This window comes from Rattus norvegicus, chromosome 15, assembly GCF_036323735.1.
Source record: "Rattus norvegicus strain BN/NHsdMcwi chromosome 15, GRCr8, whole genome shotgun sequence".
In the NCBI taxonomy this organism is placed as follows: domain Eukaryota; kingdom Metazoa; phylum Chordata; class Mammalia; order Rodentia; family Muridae; genus Rattus; species Rattus norvegicus.
The window spans coordinates 88,212,877-88,231,817 of record NC_086033.1 but is presented as its reverse complement, the minus strand read 5'-3'; the positions used below and the strand labels follow the sequence as shown (position 1 = coordinate 88,231,817).

The following is an 18,941-nucleotide window of genomic DNA, read 5'->3' as shown; positions in this document are numbered from 1 at the left end:
TCTTGGTTCTGAATCCCTGGCTTTGCTGCTGTCTTGACTATCAGCCCTACGCTGAACACCAGGCTATCCGCCCTTGCGCCGGACACCAGGCTGTCAATCAGCCCCTGCACCGGGCGCCAGGATATCAGGCCCTGTACTGAGCGCCAGCCTCACAGTATAGACTCTCTTTTATTTGTCATCTACTCCACCCCCAAAAGATAAAACACCTCTAACTTGGGATTTCTTCCTTTTCAAGGTTATAGCATCTGCCGAGACACCTCGAAGAAGTGGATACTTCAATTTAACGAAGGGGTAAGTGATAGATGTCTGTGGTTAGGATGTCTGCCTCTCCCACCATAGACTGTCCTGGGTCACAGTAGACAATAATGGATCACGGTGATTGACAGAGGAGAGCTTTAAAAAAAAAACAACTGATTTTGTTTTTTGCTAGTTTCATACATGCATTAAGGACATCTGATTAAACCCTACCCTACCCTCTTTAACGTTCTTCTTACCCCTGTTAACCTCCCTTCTCCCTAAAATGGTTAAACTTCCATGTCTTCTTTATTTTGAGGCGCACTGAGTTTAACCAGGATCTTTTGTGTGATTCTGGCTCTGGATCGTGCTAGCTGGAGCCTGCTGGGCACCTCAGTGGCTCGACAAATACAGACAACTGACTACCTTTTTCCCAGAATCCATCAGCCAATACTGTATCGGGAGGGAGTAGGGCCCCATGGGCTCCTCCTTGATCCACGGCTCAGTGTTGAGAGGCATATCACCCTGAATGCACCTTATTTTGTTAGAATTGAACCTTAATGCTTCTTCTGGAGACCCTGGCAGTTGAGGGTAAGTGTCTGAGTCTCCTTTAGTTTGCTTCCTCATTATTACAAGACAAAGGCTCACCGTCACAGAGCCATAGCCCAAATCAAACAAGGTCAACACATATAAATTGCCTAACACGATGCTCTGCGGGCTGCGGACAGTAGCAAATTACCGTGTGGTGAGACCAACAGCTGATAAGGCAAATGACTAAATACAGAATGCCACTGTGATTGAGGCCACGGAAAAGCAGTAAACCGGGATTTGTGAATTCAAATGGAACGCCTAGGGTAAGGAGTGTTTGAACAAAGTTATGGGAGAAGTGACTCTCCAAGAGACCATATCCAGTGCATAGGCACCGCCCCCGGTTGAGGGAGGGAGACATCCACCCACCTCAAAAATAATAACCCAGAATTCCTCCTGTCGAAAGGTGTAGTGCCATATTGGATTTGGGCCTGGCTGCTTTGTAACTGCATGGCCACAGTTAAGAAGTCATGGGATTGTTGGACAGAGGCCTCTCCCATGTATTTACGGCACAGGAAGAAAAGACCAAGTAGTAAACACCCAGTGTCTCCACTGCATGACCTCTGCTGAGCCCGGCTGATGCACGTGGAACCGACACACCTGGACCACACCTGGGTGGTGGTCAATTTACTTCTGCCTTTTGCTTCCTCAGCCTTTATCCTTGAGATTTAGGCTGGTTTTCTCGGATTTCTCCCTAATTAATTCAGGTCTCCTAGTTGGTCTTTTGTTACCAAAGTCACGAGCCAGGTAGTCAGGAGCCAGGGTTTCCCACTGTGCTTCCCAGTTATTTTCTACCTGGAGACTTGGGTATATAAGTGGTGAATAAAGCTACAGGAGACTCTCACTATTCCTCTCACTCTCACTATTCCTCTCACTCTCACTCTTCCTTCCCAGCTTCCTCTCTCTCTCTCTCTCTCTCTCTCTCTCTCTCTCTCTCTCTCTCTCTCTCTCTCTCTCCCTCTCCTGGCTTGACACGATAACCTGTGTGTGTGTATGTGTGTTTCTTTCATCCCGTAGGCTTTCGCCCGATTCTCGGTACCAGGTCGGTGCTGGCGCCGACAGAAAGGAAATGCAGGGACAAAGAGGGGAGCAGAGACTGAAGGAAAGGCCATCCAGAGACTGCCCCATTTGGGGATCCATCTCATCTGCAGACACAAAACCCAGACAACATTGCTGATGCTGAGGAATGCTTGCTGGTAGGAGCCTGATATGACTGCGTCCTCAGAGGCTCTGCCAGAGCCTGACAAACACAGAGGTGGATGCTCACAGCTAACCATGGGACTGAGCACAGGGACCTGGATGGAGGAGCTAGGACAAGGACTGAAGGAGCTGAAGGGGTTTGCAACCCTATAGGAAAAACAACAATATCCATCATCCAGACCCCACCAGAGCTCCCAGGGACTAAACCACCAACCAAAGAATACACATGGAGCGACCCATGGCTCCAGGTGCATATGTAGCAGAAGATGGGCCTTATCTGGCATCAATGTGGGGGAGGGGCTTATTCCTGTGGAGGCTTGGCATCTCAGCATAGGGGAACGCTAGGGTGCTGAGGCAGGAAGGGGTAGGCAGGTGGGGGAGCACCCTCATAGAGGCAGGGGTAGGTGTAGGGGATAGGGGGCTTGTGGAGGGGAAACTGGGAAGGGGATAATATTTGAAATGTAAATAAGTAAAATGACCAATAAAAAAGAAATCTGTAGGCAGAGGGGTCATCTCATGCAAAGCCTGGCTCTCTTAAACTACAATAGCATCAACATGGGTGGAAAGGAAGGAAGAAGTGCTCGTGCCTGTGTGTGTGTGTGTGTGTGTGTGTGTGTGTGTGTGTGTGTGTTTGTGTGTGTGTTTGTGTGTTTGTGTGTCTGTGTGTTTGTGTGTGCATGTGTGTAGCATCAGGAAGCAGCAGCAGATGAAAACAGAGAACCACGAGGGTATAATGGATAGGACAGTGTAGAGAGATGGCGGCGACCCTTCTTGGCCTTTCTAAGAGATGATCTTTGATCCTGAGGAAGAAGGAAGCTTTTGGGATGTTCTTGTGGAGAGCAATGTTATCTGCCTTACACAGCCAAAAGGACTCCCTCCTTTAATGTGACCAGAGTAGTACAAACCCGAATGTCTTCATCTGAAGTACTTGGAACCAAAACTATTTTGGATTTCGTTTTTTTTTTTTTTTTATTTTAAAATATCTGCACATACACAGCAACACATTAGGCTGAGATTCATGTCCACATTTGAAATTCCTTTGTGTTTCATATGTATGAAAATAACTTTCTGCAACATTTCTTTTCCTTTTTTCTTTTTTTCGGAGCTGGGGACCGAACCCAGGGCCTTGTGCTTGCTAGGCAAGCGCTCTACCACTGAGCTAAATCCCCAACCCCTCTGCAACATTTCTTACTCCAGCTGGTGACTGAATAAGGTTGTCATCAGTGAGTATTAGCAGAGTATTATTGGAAATCATTTCATTGACTTGTTTTTAGATGAGGTATGTTTGGAGTTATCCTACATCTGTAGGCTCTGAGTCTCTGGTACTTGGTTACTCAGACGGTGTTGGGTATGAGTTCCTTCTCATGGTAGGCTTTAAGTGAAATCAGATGATGGTTGGCTACTCCCACAAGCTCTGTGTCACTATTGCCACAGCACATTTTGTAGGAAAGAATGTACGTCAAAGGTTTTGTGTCTGGGTTGGTGGTCACATTTCTCTTTCAGGAGCCCACAGAGAACCTTCCTGCACTAAAGAGACTAGAGCATGGAGGCAAGGGCTCATGCCGGTACCAGCTTGACTTTTCCATGTTCAGTGACGAGTGTGGGGTGTTGTTTAGCAATGGGCTGCCACTGTCAGTTTGTAAGGAGCGACATTTTGTCTTAACATCAGCCTGGCTTGTTTGGGGATTTCCATGGGATCCCCTTGGCCAACAACTCAACTGAGTGCAACTCAGGCCCTCCATTGGGGGCTTTGCCTGGCTACAACAGATGGTCAGTTGATACTTGATATCCCCTTCAATACAAGACTTACTGGAGTCACCTTCATAGGTTCTAAGAAGTTTCTATTGCTCCAAGCTCCCCCAAATGCTCCCAATTCCAGCAGTCTTCCCCTGTGCTCTCTCTCTCCAGCCCCCACTGCCTACTCCTTCCTCTTTCCATCCCCAGTCCACCTGTAAATCCTATTCTATCTCACCTTTCAAGAGAGATTCATGCCCACCACCATCCATCCCTAGGCTTCTCCTCTTTACCTAATTGTCTTGTCTGCATCTATGAATTATAACTTGGTTATCATTGACTTTGACAGCTAATATCCACTCACAAGTGAATATATATCCCATTTACCTCTCTGGGGCTAGAATACCTCACTTAGGATGGTCCTTCCTTCCTTCCTTCCTTCCTTCCTTCTTTCCTTCCTTCCTTTCTTCCTTCCCTCCCTCCTTCCTTCTTTCCTTCCTTCCTTTCGTTGTATTAAGAATGACTCTTTCTAGTTCCATCCATTTTCCTCCAAATTTCATGATGTCATTGCTTTTTATCAGCACAGTAATACTCCGTTGTGTCAACATACCATGTTTTGTTTGTTTATTCTTCCACTGAGGGAAACCTAGGTTGCTTCTGGCTATTACAAATAAAGCTGTAATGAGCATGGTTGAGCAAGTGTCCTTGTGGTAGGTGGAGCTTTCTCCGGGTATTGGCTGAAGAGTGATATAGCTGGGTCTTTTCCCTGATAGCTCAAGATGCCGAACATTTCTTTCCGTGTTTCTCAGCAATTTGAAATCCTCCCCCCCCCCGGGAATTCTTTGTTTAGCTCTGTATCCCAGTTTTAATTACATTATTTGTTTTTTATATATCCAGTTTCTTGAGTTCTTTATATATTTCAGATACTAGCCCTCTACTGGATGTGGAGTTGGAAAAAATCTTTTCCCATTCTGTAGGCTCTCACTTTGTCTAATTGATGGTGTCTTTTGTCTTAAAGAAGCTTCTCAGTTTCATGAGGTCACATTTATTAATGGTCTGTCTCAGTGCCTGTACTACTGGTGTTCTATTCAGAAAGTCAACTCCTGTGCCAATGTGTTCAAGGCTATTCTCCACTCTCTTTTCTGTCAGGTTCCATATGTCTGGTTTTATGTTGAGGTCTAAATGGTCTGATCTATTTAGAGTTAGTCTTGTATCTAGCAGTTTTGCTGAAAGTTCTGTGAGCTGTAGGAGTTCCCTACTGGAATTTTTTTCACTAATTTATTTAGTTATTCATTTTACATCCCAAGAGCAGCACGTGCTTCCTCCTCTCCTCACAGTCCCAATCTTGCAAAACCCTTCTCTCTTTACTCCCTTGCCTTCTCCTGCTTGGGTATCACGCTACCCTGGGATATCAAGTCGCAGCAGGGATTTTTAGTACTACTTATGTATATTATCATAGCACCTGCAAATAACAGTACTCTCACTTCTTCCTTTCTAATTTGTACTGTCTTGATCTTCTTCAGTTATCTTATTGCTCTAGTTAGAATTTCAAGTGCTATATTGAATGGATATGAAGAAAGTGAACTGACTTGTCCTGTCCCTGATGTTAGTGGAATTGCTTAAATTTCTCTCTGTTTAATTTGATGTTGTCTGTCTGCTTGCTATATACTGCTTCTATTATGTTTAGGTGTGGTCCTTGTATCACTGATCTCTCCAAGACTTTTATTATAAATGGGTGTCAGATTTTGTCAAAGGCTTTATTCAGTCTCATGAGATGATCATGTGTGGTTTTTTTCTTTCAGTTTGTTTATGTGGTGGATTATATTGATTAAACCATCCCTACATCTCTGGGATGAGGCCTAGTTAATCATGGTGGATGACCTTATGTGCTCTTGGATTTGGCTTGCGAATACTTTATTGAATATTTTTTGCATCAATGTTTATGAGGTAAATTGGCCTGTAATCCTCTTTCTTTGTTGAATCTTCCTTTGGTTTCAGTATCAAGGTGCCTGTGGTCTCATAAAACAAATTTGGCAGTGTTCCTTCTGTTTCTATTTTGTAGAATAATTTGAGAAGTATTGGTGTTAATTCTTCTTTGAAAGTCTGGTAGAATTCGGAGTTAAAAACATCTGGCCTTGGGGTTTTGATTGAGAAACTTTTAATGACTGTTTCTATTTCACTAGGGGTTATAGCCTTATTTAAATTATTTAGCCGATCTTGATTTAACTTTGATAAGTAGCACCAATCAAGAAAACTGTCCATTTCTTTTAGATTTTCCAATTATTGTGTAGTACAGGTTTTTAAGCTATGTCCTTGTGATTCTATGGATTTCCTTCATATCTGTTGTTACATCCCCCTTTTTGTTTCTGATTTTGTTATTTGGACAGTCTGTATCTGTCTCTCTATTTAGATAAAGGTTTGTCTATCTTGTTGACTTTCTAAAACTACCATATCTTTGTTTCACTGAGTCTTTGTGTTGTTCTCCTTGTTTCTATTTGTTGATTTTTAGCTCTCAGATTGATTACAATTTTATGCCTCCTGGGTGTGCTTACTTTTCTTCTAGAGTTTTCAGGTGTGCTGTTAAGTTGTTAGTATAAGATTTCTCAAATGTTTTTTATGTAGGGACTTAGTTCTGTGAACTTTCCCCTTAGCACTGCTTTCCTTGTGTCCCATAAGTTTGGGTGTGCTGTGTATTCCTTTTGATTGAATTCTAGGCAGCCTTTACTTTTTCTCTTTCCTTCTGTCCACTCATTTTTCATTCAATAGAGAGTTGCTTAATTTCCATGAGCTTGTAAGCATTCTGTTGCTTCTGTCGTTATATCCAGTTTTAATACATGGTGGTTTATAGAATAAATAGAATATAAGTTTATAGAATATAGGAAGTTATTTCAATTTTCTTGTGTCTGTTGAGACTTGATTTGTGTCTGAGTACGATGTCAATTTTAGAGAATATTCCATGAGTGTTTATAGTCTTTTGCGTTTGGGTGAAATGTTCTTCTATAAGTATCTGTTGGGTCCATTTGCTTTATAACATCTCTTAGGTCTGGTATTTTCTAGTGTAGCTTTTGTCTGGATGCTATGTCCATTGGTGAGAATTAGGTATTGAAGTCTCCTACTATTGGTGTAGTAGCATTTTGTATAACACTGTGTGCCCTTGTGTTTAGGGCATAGATATTAAGAATCAAAATGTCATCTTGGTGGATTTTTCTCTGATGTAGTGTTCTTCTCTATGTAGTGTTCTTCTCCATTTCTTTTTTTTTTTTACTAGTTTTGAATTGGTCTATTTTGTTAGATGTTAAAATCACAACATCAGCTTGCTTCTTAGTTCAGTTTGCTTGGTGTATCTCTTTCTAACCCTTTTCTAACCCTTTACCCTGAGGTAATATCTATCCTTGATGTTGAGGTATATTTCTTAGATGCAGCAGCCTTTCTGTTACTCTGTGTCTTTTCCTGGGGAGTTGAGACTGTTACTATTGAGAAATACTAATGACTAATGATTGTCGATTCTTGTTAATTTGTTGTTGGTGGAGGTGCTGGGGGGAGTGTGTGTGTGTGTGTGTGTGTGTGTGTGTGTGTGTGTGTGTGTGTGTGCTTCTTTTCTTTTGGATTTTCTGGTTGAGATTATTTATTTGTGGGTATAGTTAACCTCCTTACACTGGAGTTTTCCTTCTAGCACCATATATAGGGCTGGATTTGTATATTGATATTGTTTACATTTCACCTTATCATGGAATTTCTGTAGTGGTTGAAAGTTGTGCTGGGTATAGTAGTCTGAGCTAGCATCTGTGGTTTCTTAGAGTCTACAGAACATCTGTCCAGGCCCTTGTGGCTTTTAAAGTCTCCACTGAGAAGTCAGGTGTAATTTTCATAGGTCTGCCTTTATATGTTAATTTTATGTTCTTGCCTCCTGGCAGCTTATAATCTTTGTCGTGCATGCTTAGTTTTTCCATTATTATGTGGTGAGGGGACTTTTTTCCTCATCCAGTCCATTTGGTGTTCTGTATATTTCTTGAATCTTTATAGGCATCTCCTTTAGCTTAGGGAAATTTTCTTCTGCGATTTTGTTGAAAATATTTTCTGAGCCATTGGGTTAACATTCTTTCTTTTCCTTTATTCCTATTATTCTTGGGTTTGGTCTTTTCATAGTGTCTCAGATTTCCTTGATATTTTATGTCAGAAAATTTTAGATTTAATATTTATTTCTTTGACCAATGTATCTATTACTTCTATTGTATCTTCGATGCCTGAGATTCTCTCTTCTATTTATCGTAATCTCTTGGTGAATCTCTTATGTCTGTAGATATAGATATTGGTTGCTCCGGCCATGTTGGAATATTCAGGAACTGCTGTGGTAGGATAATGAAGACATATCGTCCTGGCAGTTAATTGACTGTGTTTTTATACTGGTATCTAGGCATCTGACTTTGGGATGATGATAGGTCTAGGTGCTGATTTCTGGGTTTGTTTTTGTTCAGTGAATGTTTTGTTCCTTGGCTTCTGTTTCCTCTCTGGATTTTAGGACAGTGTAATGACTGACTGTTGCCTGTTTTACTGGACTGCTCCAGCTGGTGCGTCCACAAACAATGCCTACTTTAGTTAGGGGCTGAGTGGGAAGAAGGTTAAAAGAGGATGGTCTGTGGGATCCAAAGGAAATGGAGGCAGGGAGGCAGGGAGGCAGGGAGGCAGGGAGGCAGGGAGGCAGGGAGGCAGGGAGGCAGGGAGGCAGGGAGGCAGGGAGGCAGGGAGGCAGGGAGGCTGCAGCTAGTGTTTTGTTGCTGTGCTAGCAAAAAGACTGAGGAACTGGGTGTGGGGAAACAGAGAGAGACCCAGGGGAAGGTCTGCAGGCAGCCTACCTAGCTTTCCGGCAGATGTGGCCTGTGTAACAGCAAATGTTCTTAGTCATCTTTCTAGCCAGAGATGCTACTTATTTGTAAATAGTTCATGTTTTGAAAATTTTTTCTTTCAATTTGGGGTTTGCCTTTCACTTCTGTTATAGTTTCTTCTGAAGAATCACTATTTATTTATTTATTTATTTATTTATTTATTTCATCTAGGCTAATTCACTTCCAATCCACAAAATAATAAGGTAGAGCTTTATTTAAGTCTTCTGAGCGTAAGCCTTCATTTAGTTAATTTTTTTTTTTTTTTGGTTTTAAGATTTTCATGTACAAGTGCTATATTACATAACTTCAACCCCACTTTGTCCTGTTCACCATTACTTCTCAAATTAATGATGCCCTTTTAATTTTTTGTTACTCATGCATGCAAACACACACACACACACACACACACACACACACACACACACGTATCTAAATCTAGTGAATCTGTTAGTGATGCTCGTTTACACTTGTGTTCAGGGTTGGTCACTTGGGACTGGGTAGCCTATCATGGCAATTGTCCTGGGAGAAAATGGATTCTCCTTTTCTCAGTTGCCTGTGCTCTTCATCTAGAGCACTTGTGTAGAGACGTACGAAGATGTCCCCTTCTTGCTGGCATGCCGACTGTGCTGTCATTACACAGGTCTTGCTTAGGCAGCTATGTTACTAAGCTGTCATGGGTGAAGTTTCCCTGTCATGTGTAGGAGACACTAGTCAGACAGCAACAGGAGTTTGGGGTTTCTGGCTCTTAAGATACTTTTGCTTTTGTGATTTTGATGAAATCTCAGTTATTATGTAGTCTCACAGTTCGTGGGATTTTTCTTTTTTTTTGGTAAGACTTAAGAAATATTTACAACCAAGGGTCATAGAGTGTCTTTTTGTTCTACTTTCAGAATGATTATAATTTAACCCTTATATTTAGATCTGGGATTAATTTTGAGTTAAGTTTTATTCTGCAAACGGTTGCTTCATTAAAGAATTTAAAAACCTCATAAATGCAAAGGCATACCATGTTCATACACCAAACTCAGCATTATTAGTCAATTGGCTTCTGGTATTAGTTAAGGTTCTCTAGAGTCACAGAACTTATGGAATGGCTCTCTATATTAAGGGAATTTATTGGAATGACTTACAGTCTGCAGGCCAACTAACCCAACAGTGGGCGTCTGTAAATGGGAAGTCCAAGAATCTAGCAGTTGCTCAGTCCCACAAGGCTCTGTGTCTCAGCCGGTCTTCTGCATACGCTGGAATCCTGAAGAAGCAGGTTCCAACAGATGTGCTGGCAAGTAAGTGCAAGCAGGTGAAGAAGGAGGAGGCGAAGAAGAGGAAAGCCTTTTTTCTTCCATTGTCCTTATGTAGGCCTTGGAACTATCTCTGTTCCAAGCTGGCTTTGGACTCCAGGATCTGCTTGCCTCTGTCTCCTGGGACTAAAAAGTGTGTAACACCTTTCCTGGGCCTGCTTTTCATGGCAACTATGCCTGAAGATCTGCATCAAAAGCCTGTGTCTTCCAGCCTCAAGATCTGGATCACAGGGGCACCCTCCATTTCTGGGTTATAATTCACTCCAGATATGGTCAAGTTGACAACTGGGAATAGCAACCACACTCCTAATTAACTCAGACATACAACATAATCTCAGTTGATTAACACAGCCCATATTTTTGGTAGAAATTTACAAGCTGATTTTAAAGTTTATATGGGACTAGAAAGTGAGAGTCTAAAGTAGATTTAAAAAATCTTGGAAAAATCAAATAGATGATCTGTAATAACTAATTTAAGGCTTAGTATAACTCTGTAGCTACTAACAGTGAAAGGCTGGTATATAGATAAACAGAAAGAGAACAGAAAACCCAGGACTTTGCCTCATATTTCATCAATTAGTATTTGGCAAATGTGCCAAAGTCAGATACTGTGGGAAAAGGATAATTTTATTTTTTAGCAATTGTGCTGGAACAATGAGATATTTACACTCAATCAAGAAAACCTTGGAGGCGTGGGCATTTTAATGAACATTATCTAATGAAATATCATGGCTTGAAAAGGATTTTGAAACAAGTGATTAGCCATAATATTTCAACTTAAAATGGTGGAAAATGCATCTGCAGCCATGCGAGGAAAACCATAGGAATGATCACGTGCACAGAGGCCAGCACGGAGCACACAGCACATCAGTGCCTAATGGGTCTTCCTCAAAAACATGCCAAGAGTCCAGCACCACTCTAACGTCTAGAAAGAAAAACAGGACAATTGCGTGACTTTTCATTTGTCTGCCTGGGCAAACCAATTTGCAAATGCTTTAAGATATAAAGTTCAAGATTAGGTTGCTTCCAAACATCCTGACAAGTTAGTAAAGCGAATACTTTGTGCTGCTCTACTAACCTCTTCCGGGTCAGAACAGAACCCACAGTCGGGAATACTACACAACTTCGCTATGACGGTGAAAGATTTACCAGTTAAGAAGGAACTCTTGTCCCTGTGCTTTATTACTATTGTTACTTAAGACTCTGTTCTCCAGCTGTTAACCTCCATAGTGAAACATCGGAAACATCCTCAGTCTCTTGCTCACTGTGGATTTATTAAGAGTCTCTCTACCTTCCACACCAGTAGATGGCATTCTTATTCTTGTTTTTACTTTAATGGTCTCAGGTTCAGGATGAGTGTAAAGTCCATCCAGTTCCTTTAGTTCAAGGCGATCAGCTTCCGATGTCCACAGAAGACTAAAGGCAATGTAAAACTCGGTGAACTGAAATGTGCTCTTAAAGAAAAGGTTGACAAAAAAAAAAAAAAACAAAACAAACAAACAAAAAAAACCAAAACAAAATAAAATAAAAACCCTTTTGGTTTTTTATTTTGTTGGTTGCTATGCACCTGAGTGTCCATATTGACATACGACAAGCAATACTTTTGCCTTGTTAAGAAGGGTTAAACACGGTTTTTGCAAAGTATCCACACCTCTCTAGAGTTGCACAGTATCTGATAGGCTCGCTGCCATTTCCGGGTGTGACTCAGGCTTTCCTGCTGTCCGTGCTTCCCCTTCTCTGGTCAGGATGCCTTCTGGGTATGGAAAAAGACCTTGTGCCACCACAGTGTGGATGTAAGCTGGCCACTTGGAAATGTTCCTGGTTCCAGCTGCTTCTGTATCCTGACTTTGCTGCTGGGATCTTACAGCACTGCCAGGGTTTCCTGCCCTGAGGCGAAGGGGCTGAATGCTCATCTCAGCTACAGCCTGCGATCCTTTCACATCCTACCTGGGTTTGACTATCCATCCCATAGGGCCTGACTCGGGCACGTTACATTGGACAGGGCAAGCCCCAGATAACCTCTTGGCTTGGCACTCCTGGTGCTGTCCACTTCCTCTACTAAGAGTACCTAGAGATGGGTAGCTTCTGTCACGTGATCTACGAGGTGTATCAACAATCTTAGGTCGACTATTTTTGCTTGCTGCTTGAATGCTCCACGCTGCCATGTCTATTGTGCTGGTTTACTTTTCTTGTTTGTTTGTTTGTTTATTTATTTATTTTATGGTATTCAGATGGGATATAAGGCAAAGCAGCCTTTTCCTAGGGGTGCACGTGAGACATGTGCTCTAAGGTCCCACCTTCGCCTTAACTCTCCATCTACTGGGGGACATGGCTGTATATGTTCAGGGTTTACCGAAGCCATAAATGTCTGCCTTCCTCTCACATTTGAAATTTCCATCACTTTGAGATGCACCCAGAAAGTCCAGTTCGACTCATTAGGTCTGTTGAGAGCTTCTCTTGTTTTCTTCAACTGTCATATAGACTCCCTTCACCCTAGATCAGAGTTCTTAACAGTGATATGTCCAAAATTCATTTTTACATTATAAACACTAACTTCATTACAAAGAGGGAAGAGACAGAGATTTTCTCTAAAAAGATATATATTCCCTTAAAACAATCATTATACATCCTACAGCTACAGGTACAGCGCTTGTTTACTCAAATATCCTGACAGATAAGCTTGTTCCAAAATTGTGAACCCTCTTGATAAAAATCTGAATACACGACATACCCTTAATTGTGTTTTTAACTGCCACTTTATAAGTTCACACATGCTAAAATGGGACAAAGAATGCTGCCTGTACATTTGTAAAGGAAAACTAAATATTAATGGACCCGTGGTCATCAATAGGATTATGTATAGAAATTCTGTGGGAGACAGAATAAATCTTCCTTGTTCATTGTAAGACATGGAGAACGCTGACCTTTGTCTAGTCAAAGCTAGGAATGCCCTAGCCACTGTGTCAGTACATGTACAACCCCATTTCCCAAACCTCTTTCAAGGATTAGTAACATTCTTATCAAGACCCTTGGCTTCAGTCCCTTTTTTGTAAAATATATTTGTGCTCTCTGTCAGGTCTGCACATCACAGATTTGAGAGCACTCTACAGGACAGGCCTTAAAACTACGCTTAGAAACTTTTTGGTACAAGCCACCGTATTACTGATAGGCCTAGCTTTGTTTGACGATTACAGTACAACCCTTTGTTATCTTCTTTGTTTATTTTTATATAGAACCGCCTTTATCTAGATATAAATCAACGCCTACTACCTTACCCATAATGTAAGAAACTACGAACCAGAGAGGCCAAGTGGCTTCATCTGCCCAGTGACTAATAGGTCAAGTCGAGACCGTTTATCATCTATCTGGGAAGTTTCTATCTTGCTATATTATTACTGAGGTAAGGATTAATCAGTTGCTCTTTTTATTTGAAATCAGGGTCTGAATAGTCTTTTTGGATTGCTGATGTCAATCATCCGTTAGAGCTTGTGTGCTTGAATGAAGTGATGCACGAATTGATCAGAATTGATCAGAAGGCTTAGAGGATAGGTTCCCATGAAAACTACAGGCATCTCAAGATTCCTATCCAAAGAAGCCATTCGGCTATACCAACTCTCCTTTGAGAATCCAAAGAGTTGAGCTGTAGAGATGACTCAGTGGTTAAGAGCACTGGCTACTCTTCCAGAGGATCCAGGGTTTGTTCCTGGTACCCAAATGGCAGTTCACAGACTCTGTCACTCCAGTGGTAGGGGATCTGACACCTTCCCACAGACATACGGGTGGGCAAAACACCAGGGCACACAAAATGAAAATAAAAAAAAAACTCATTAAAAATTCAAATGGCTATGTCAGTGACTCTCAACCTGTAGGTCATGACCCCTTTGAGGGTCACATATCAGAGATTCTCCATATCAGGTATTTGCATTATAATCCATAAGAGTAGCAAAGTTATAGCTATGGAGTATTGATGAAGTGATTTTGTGGTTAAATTACAGCACGTGGAGCTTTATAAAAGGTTTCCAGGATCAGGAAGGTTGGGAAACGCTGGGCTATGGTTTTCTTCAACTTCCTCGTTTGCTTTTGTTTAGCTTTGTTTTTTGCATTTGCTTCTTCTTCTTCTTCTTCTTTTTTTTTTAAATCAATATTTTCATTGCAAAGCCTCCAAATGCTAACTTGGAACAATCCATCTTGCCTGAAACCAGATAATCAGATAAATCAAACATGTAAAACAGAACTGGAAACAACTTAACCTTCTTCTATTGATGTGGCAAATCCCATTTAAGGGCAAGGAAATTTGTTTTCTTTTCTACGCAAAATTAGGAAAAACGTTTCTGTGTCAAGAGGAAAATGTATGCTCCAATCCTGTCTGTCTGAGCACTTCTGATCTACCTAAATGTTATCCTTTCTATATCAGGGAAAGAACGGTTGGAGTAACGATCGGGCTGTGGATGATAGTGTCTATGTGTGTATTAAGAAGACCATGCATATGTGGCAATTGACTTAACAAGGTGTGCAGCCCCGTGCACATTTATGTCTGAGATTCAAATCAAGCCCTTAACAGGCACGGTTCTTTAATATAAATGAGAAATCGGCACTACTCGGCCATAATGACCTGCAGCCTCTCAGACATGACTCTCCACAGAGCGATCACTCCACCGAAAGGTTGGCTAGCTCGCTGAAGCCATTATCTTTTATTTATGCAGATCGGATTGTGACAATCCTTGGAACTCTTTGTTTTATCTCCCTCTCTCTCTTTTAAAAATCCTCCCGATGTGGTTCTTTCTTCCTCCTTCCGCACGGCAACTCCCCAAACAAGCATTTTCATGACCTTCCAAGTCATTGAATGAAAATATTGGAGTATAATTTGATTAGAATGTATTGCTCCACAAAGAAAACTGTTTTAATTTTGGAGGCTTCTAGATAAAGGAAGAGGAGAAATTTTAGTTTTTTTTTTTCCACACAGGGATCTATGTACTATGCCAATATACCAACGGGCACCAAATCCCAATAGTTGGCACTTTTATTATTTAACATGCCCTCTGGAGTTTTGGATGTGGCTCAGGAAAAAATTTAAACAAATTTCTTACAGATGACCTTAATTTCAATGGATTTGCCTTAAAAAGCCTTAGCCCTCTTGCTTTTAGGGTTCCCATTAGTCAATATTAGCTACATATTCATGAGTGCGAATTTAAATAGCACACTTTTTATATAAAAAAAAAGTGGTGATTTTTTTTCTTCTTATTTGTGCATTTCCAGTGATCTTTTCGTCTGGGGAGGGGTGGTAATCCACAGTAGGAGTTGAAAGAAGCAGAGAAGAATATTGTTTTTGAATGTGGCAATTTAGTTTCTATAGCACATTATTACTTTTGTTTTTTTTTTTCTCTATTTTTTTTTTCTGGCTTTCATCTGAGCCAAGTCGTGAGCGAGAAGCCCACTGAGAGATGAGACAAGAACTCCAGTAGGAAGGCTTTTCCCAGGTGACTCAGGGTACTGCTGAATTCGGCTGTCATCCTTAGGGTTCTTATTCCTGTATTTATCCACAAGCATTTTACTGAATGCTAATTAGGGCTTAGCTACCACATGAGATGTTCTAACAGCTATATTGTAACTGCATTTGAAGAATCAAATACTGCTCTTGTCTCTATTCTTCCATGTGATAAACATCTGCTATGCATTGGCAATATGTATACACACACATATATAATATAATAATAAATATAATAAATATAATATGATAATGTATTAGATCAGAAGTTCCAGTGCTCTTGAAGTCTGCTGTGGGAGTCAGTTTGAGTAAGTGGTGGTGAATATTACAGAGCGGACTAAGTGTGCTGCTGCCATTATCACAGAAGTGCTGGGCTAAGCACCCAGCACAAATACCGTGTGTTCTTTGTGAGCAATAAAGTTTCTGTTGAGACTGAAAGCCAGAGACCAAGTTAGACCTTGGGATGGTCTGGAATGGACAATGTCCCAGGAAGACGGCCATCAACTTGTATGAAGTTTGAGTTGACCGAGGAATGTAGTGTAGAATAACTCAACAGAAGCTCAAAGACAGGTAAAATCCCATTCCTTTCTCTTCTTGAGATGGTGAGCAGGAAGGGCTGATCTTCTGTGGCTCTAAGGTGAGTTGTAGTGAGAAGAGGCTGGCCCCAGGCAGCCCACATTTCCCTACAAGTCAAGGAAGCACGTCTACGAGGAGAATGGGCAGATGTGCAGATGTGGTTGAGATTCAGAACAAGATGTGATAGAGGTGTCCCCGAAGAATATTACTTAAGCATGTCAGGAAAGGAAGGATATATATATATATATATATATATATATATATATATATATATATATACATATATACATATGTATATATAAATTTATAGCTATCATGGAATGTTGCACTAAGTTGTATGGCATTGATAATTACCTTATTTTAGATAGATTATTTGTCCATTCTTTGTCCATTACACAGTCATAGCTGTGTTCTCTCTCTTTAAAAGTGTTCCCTATTTATTTAATGCATGAGTGCTCTGCTGCATGTACACCTGAATGCCATGCCAGAAGAGGGAACAAATGCCGTTATAGATGGTTGTGAGCCGCCATGTGATTTCTGGGATTGAATTCAGAACCTCTGGAAGAGCAGCCAGTGCTGAGTCATCTCTCCAGCCAAAGACTGCATTCTATTAAGGAGATTGTATCACCAGACTGGCCCTACCCTTGCATATAGCTTTGACAAATCAATGCTAGTTCAAGACAAATGAATGTTGTATTCACATATCCTGGGTAGCTATTTTCTAAAAGTAACGTTTTCCATTTTTGAGGTTATTATCTTTTCTTACTTCCCCTTCTTTTCTCTAAACTCTCCCATGTACTTCAACTGTCAGCTTGGTAGAACCTAAACTTGAGACTTTCTGTTGAGGAATTGCCATGATCAGATTGGCATGTGGGCATGCCTGTGGGAGATAGTCTTTGTTGTCCACTGTGAGTGGCCCCATTCCCTAGGCGAGTGATCTTGAGATATGTAAAAAGCTGTGTGTAAGCCTACCTAGCTAACAGTAAGCAGCACATTCCACAGTGCCTGCTACACTTCTTTGGCTGTGAAATCATTTCCTTGGTCAGAGGTAATGCTGTGTAGAATAGCAGCTTGCTTCCAGGTTTCCACTCTGACTTCCTGCCTTGACTGCCCTTCACGATGGACTGTGTCCTGGAACTGTAAATCTAATAAACCCTTTCTCCTCTACACTTGTTTTTCATCAGAGTGTCTTAATCACAGATACAGGTACAAAGCTGAGCAATCTGAATCACTGAAGTGATCACGGAACCTGAAATTTGTATGTTCTGAGAGGGGAGTTCCCATCACATGGCCTGTCTACCAGAACGGTCCTTATTTATCTCATTCTGTCTAAGACAGGCTACCTGGCACATGTGCTGGGAACCATAATGCATCTTTTACATTTAAAGTGCCCTCTCATGCTTTCTGCTCCACAACCTCTCTCCTTTCCCTGCTACCTCTAAATTTTTTATATCATCTCGAACATCTCTCAAAGAATTGCAAATTCTAGTTGGAACATGATTAATTTAGCACGAGGCCTCCTCCGATGAAGCGCTCCGCCGTCCATCCTCCTTAGGAGAGGCTACCTCTCCTCTTGGCTTTTAGCAGAGAAAGTGAATTAAGGCAGAGCACAGGCTGTTGAGGTGTGCTGCTTGAAAATGAATTTTTACTGGTGGTGCCGCAAAGTCAAGCGAGCGGTACTGCAAAAGTCAAATTACAATGTATAGTTGATGCTTTAGCCGGGAAGCTCAGTCACTTCCCATTTACTCCTCTCGTTGTGCAAAGAGTGTCTATTATTCTTTATTTGGAGGTGAAAGGCAAAATCTAGGCATTTTTTTTCCTCCATAAAGTTTCCCACTTTTCTTTTGCTTATGTACTTAACGCTTTCTCATGTGTTTCATCAGCTGATCGTTTCCATGGAGTTGCTTCCCTCTAATATTGAGAGGAGCAGCTCGTTTGTTTCTAAGACTGGAATTACTTTAATAGAATTCAGTGGCACTGAGCCATGGAGGCCAATAGCACCGTGATGACGGATGGCCTCCCCTGATACTTACCAAGGAAATCTGCTACAGAACAACTTTGTGAGGTAGGGCTGTTTGGTCATGGAGTTCTTCACGAAGAAAGAAAACATTAACCTTGTCTTTGGGAAGCCTTTCGAATGGGCCTCATGTAGTTTAATTACTTGCTTGAAGACACTGTTTATCTAAAAATGCGCTTCTCAGGAAGGCCCAAGCATTTGGCAAGTACCTGACATGCCCTGAGAACATAATCTGTATTAATGATGATGATGATGGTGATGATGATGATGATGATGGTGAAGTTGATAATAATTGTGGTGATGATGAAGTGGGGCTGGAAATCTGAGAATATTATGGACCCAGTTGTCGACAAAGCTAAATTTATCTTTGCATAGTAAGGGAACTCAGAGTCCTGGAATTCCATTGGGAAAGACGACGTACTAACAGCCAGTTTTGTGTGTAAGCTTGACACAGGCTGGAGTCATCAGATAGGGAGGAGCCTCAGTTGAGGAAATGCCTCTTTGAGATCCAGCTGTGAGGCATTTTCTCAATTAATGATCAATGGGAGAGGGCCCAGCCCATAGTGGGTGGTCCCATCCCTGGATTGGTCCTGGGTTCTATAAGAAAGCAAGCCCTGGAAGCAAGCCAGTAAGAAACACCCGGTCATGGCCTCTGCATCAGTTCCTGACTCCAGGCTCATTCTCTGTTTAACTTCCTGTCCTGACTTCCTCTGATGATGAGTAATGACATGGAAATGCATGCTGAAAAAAACCCTTTCCTCCCTAACTTGCTCTTTGGTCATGGTGTTTCATCACAGCAATAGAAACTGTAACTTGTAATGGGTTGGGCTGATGCTATATTTGATTCCTGAAGACTGGTTGCCCCAGATTTGAGAGAATCTGCATGTAGATACTAAGTGACCTGGCCTCCAAGTTATTTCTGATTA

General features: G+C 41.4%; 1 long non-coding RNA gene across 1 annotated transcript in view; it reads left to right on the top strand.

The window, feature by feature from the left end:
- Window positions 1–904: 904 nt before the first annotated feature.
- LOC108352963 (uncharacterized) overlaps window positions 905–18,941 on the top strand; it is a 21,698-nt gene continuing 3,661 nt past the window's right edge. The window contains exons 1-2 of the long non-coding RNA XR_005494256.2: window positions 905–1,088; window positions 1,840–2,018. This is a non-coding gene — a long non-coding RNA (uncharacterized LOC108352963). The remainder of the gene's footprint in view (window positions 1,089–1,839; window positions 2,019–18,941) is intronic.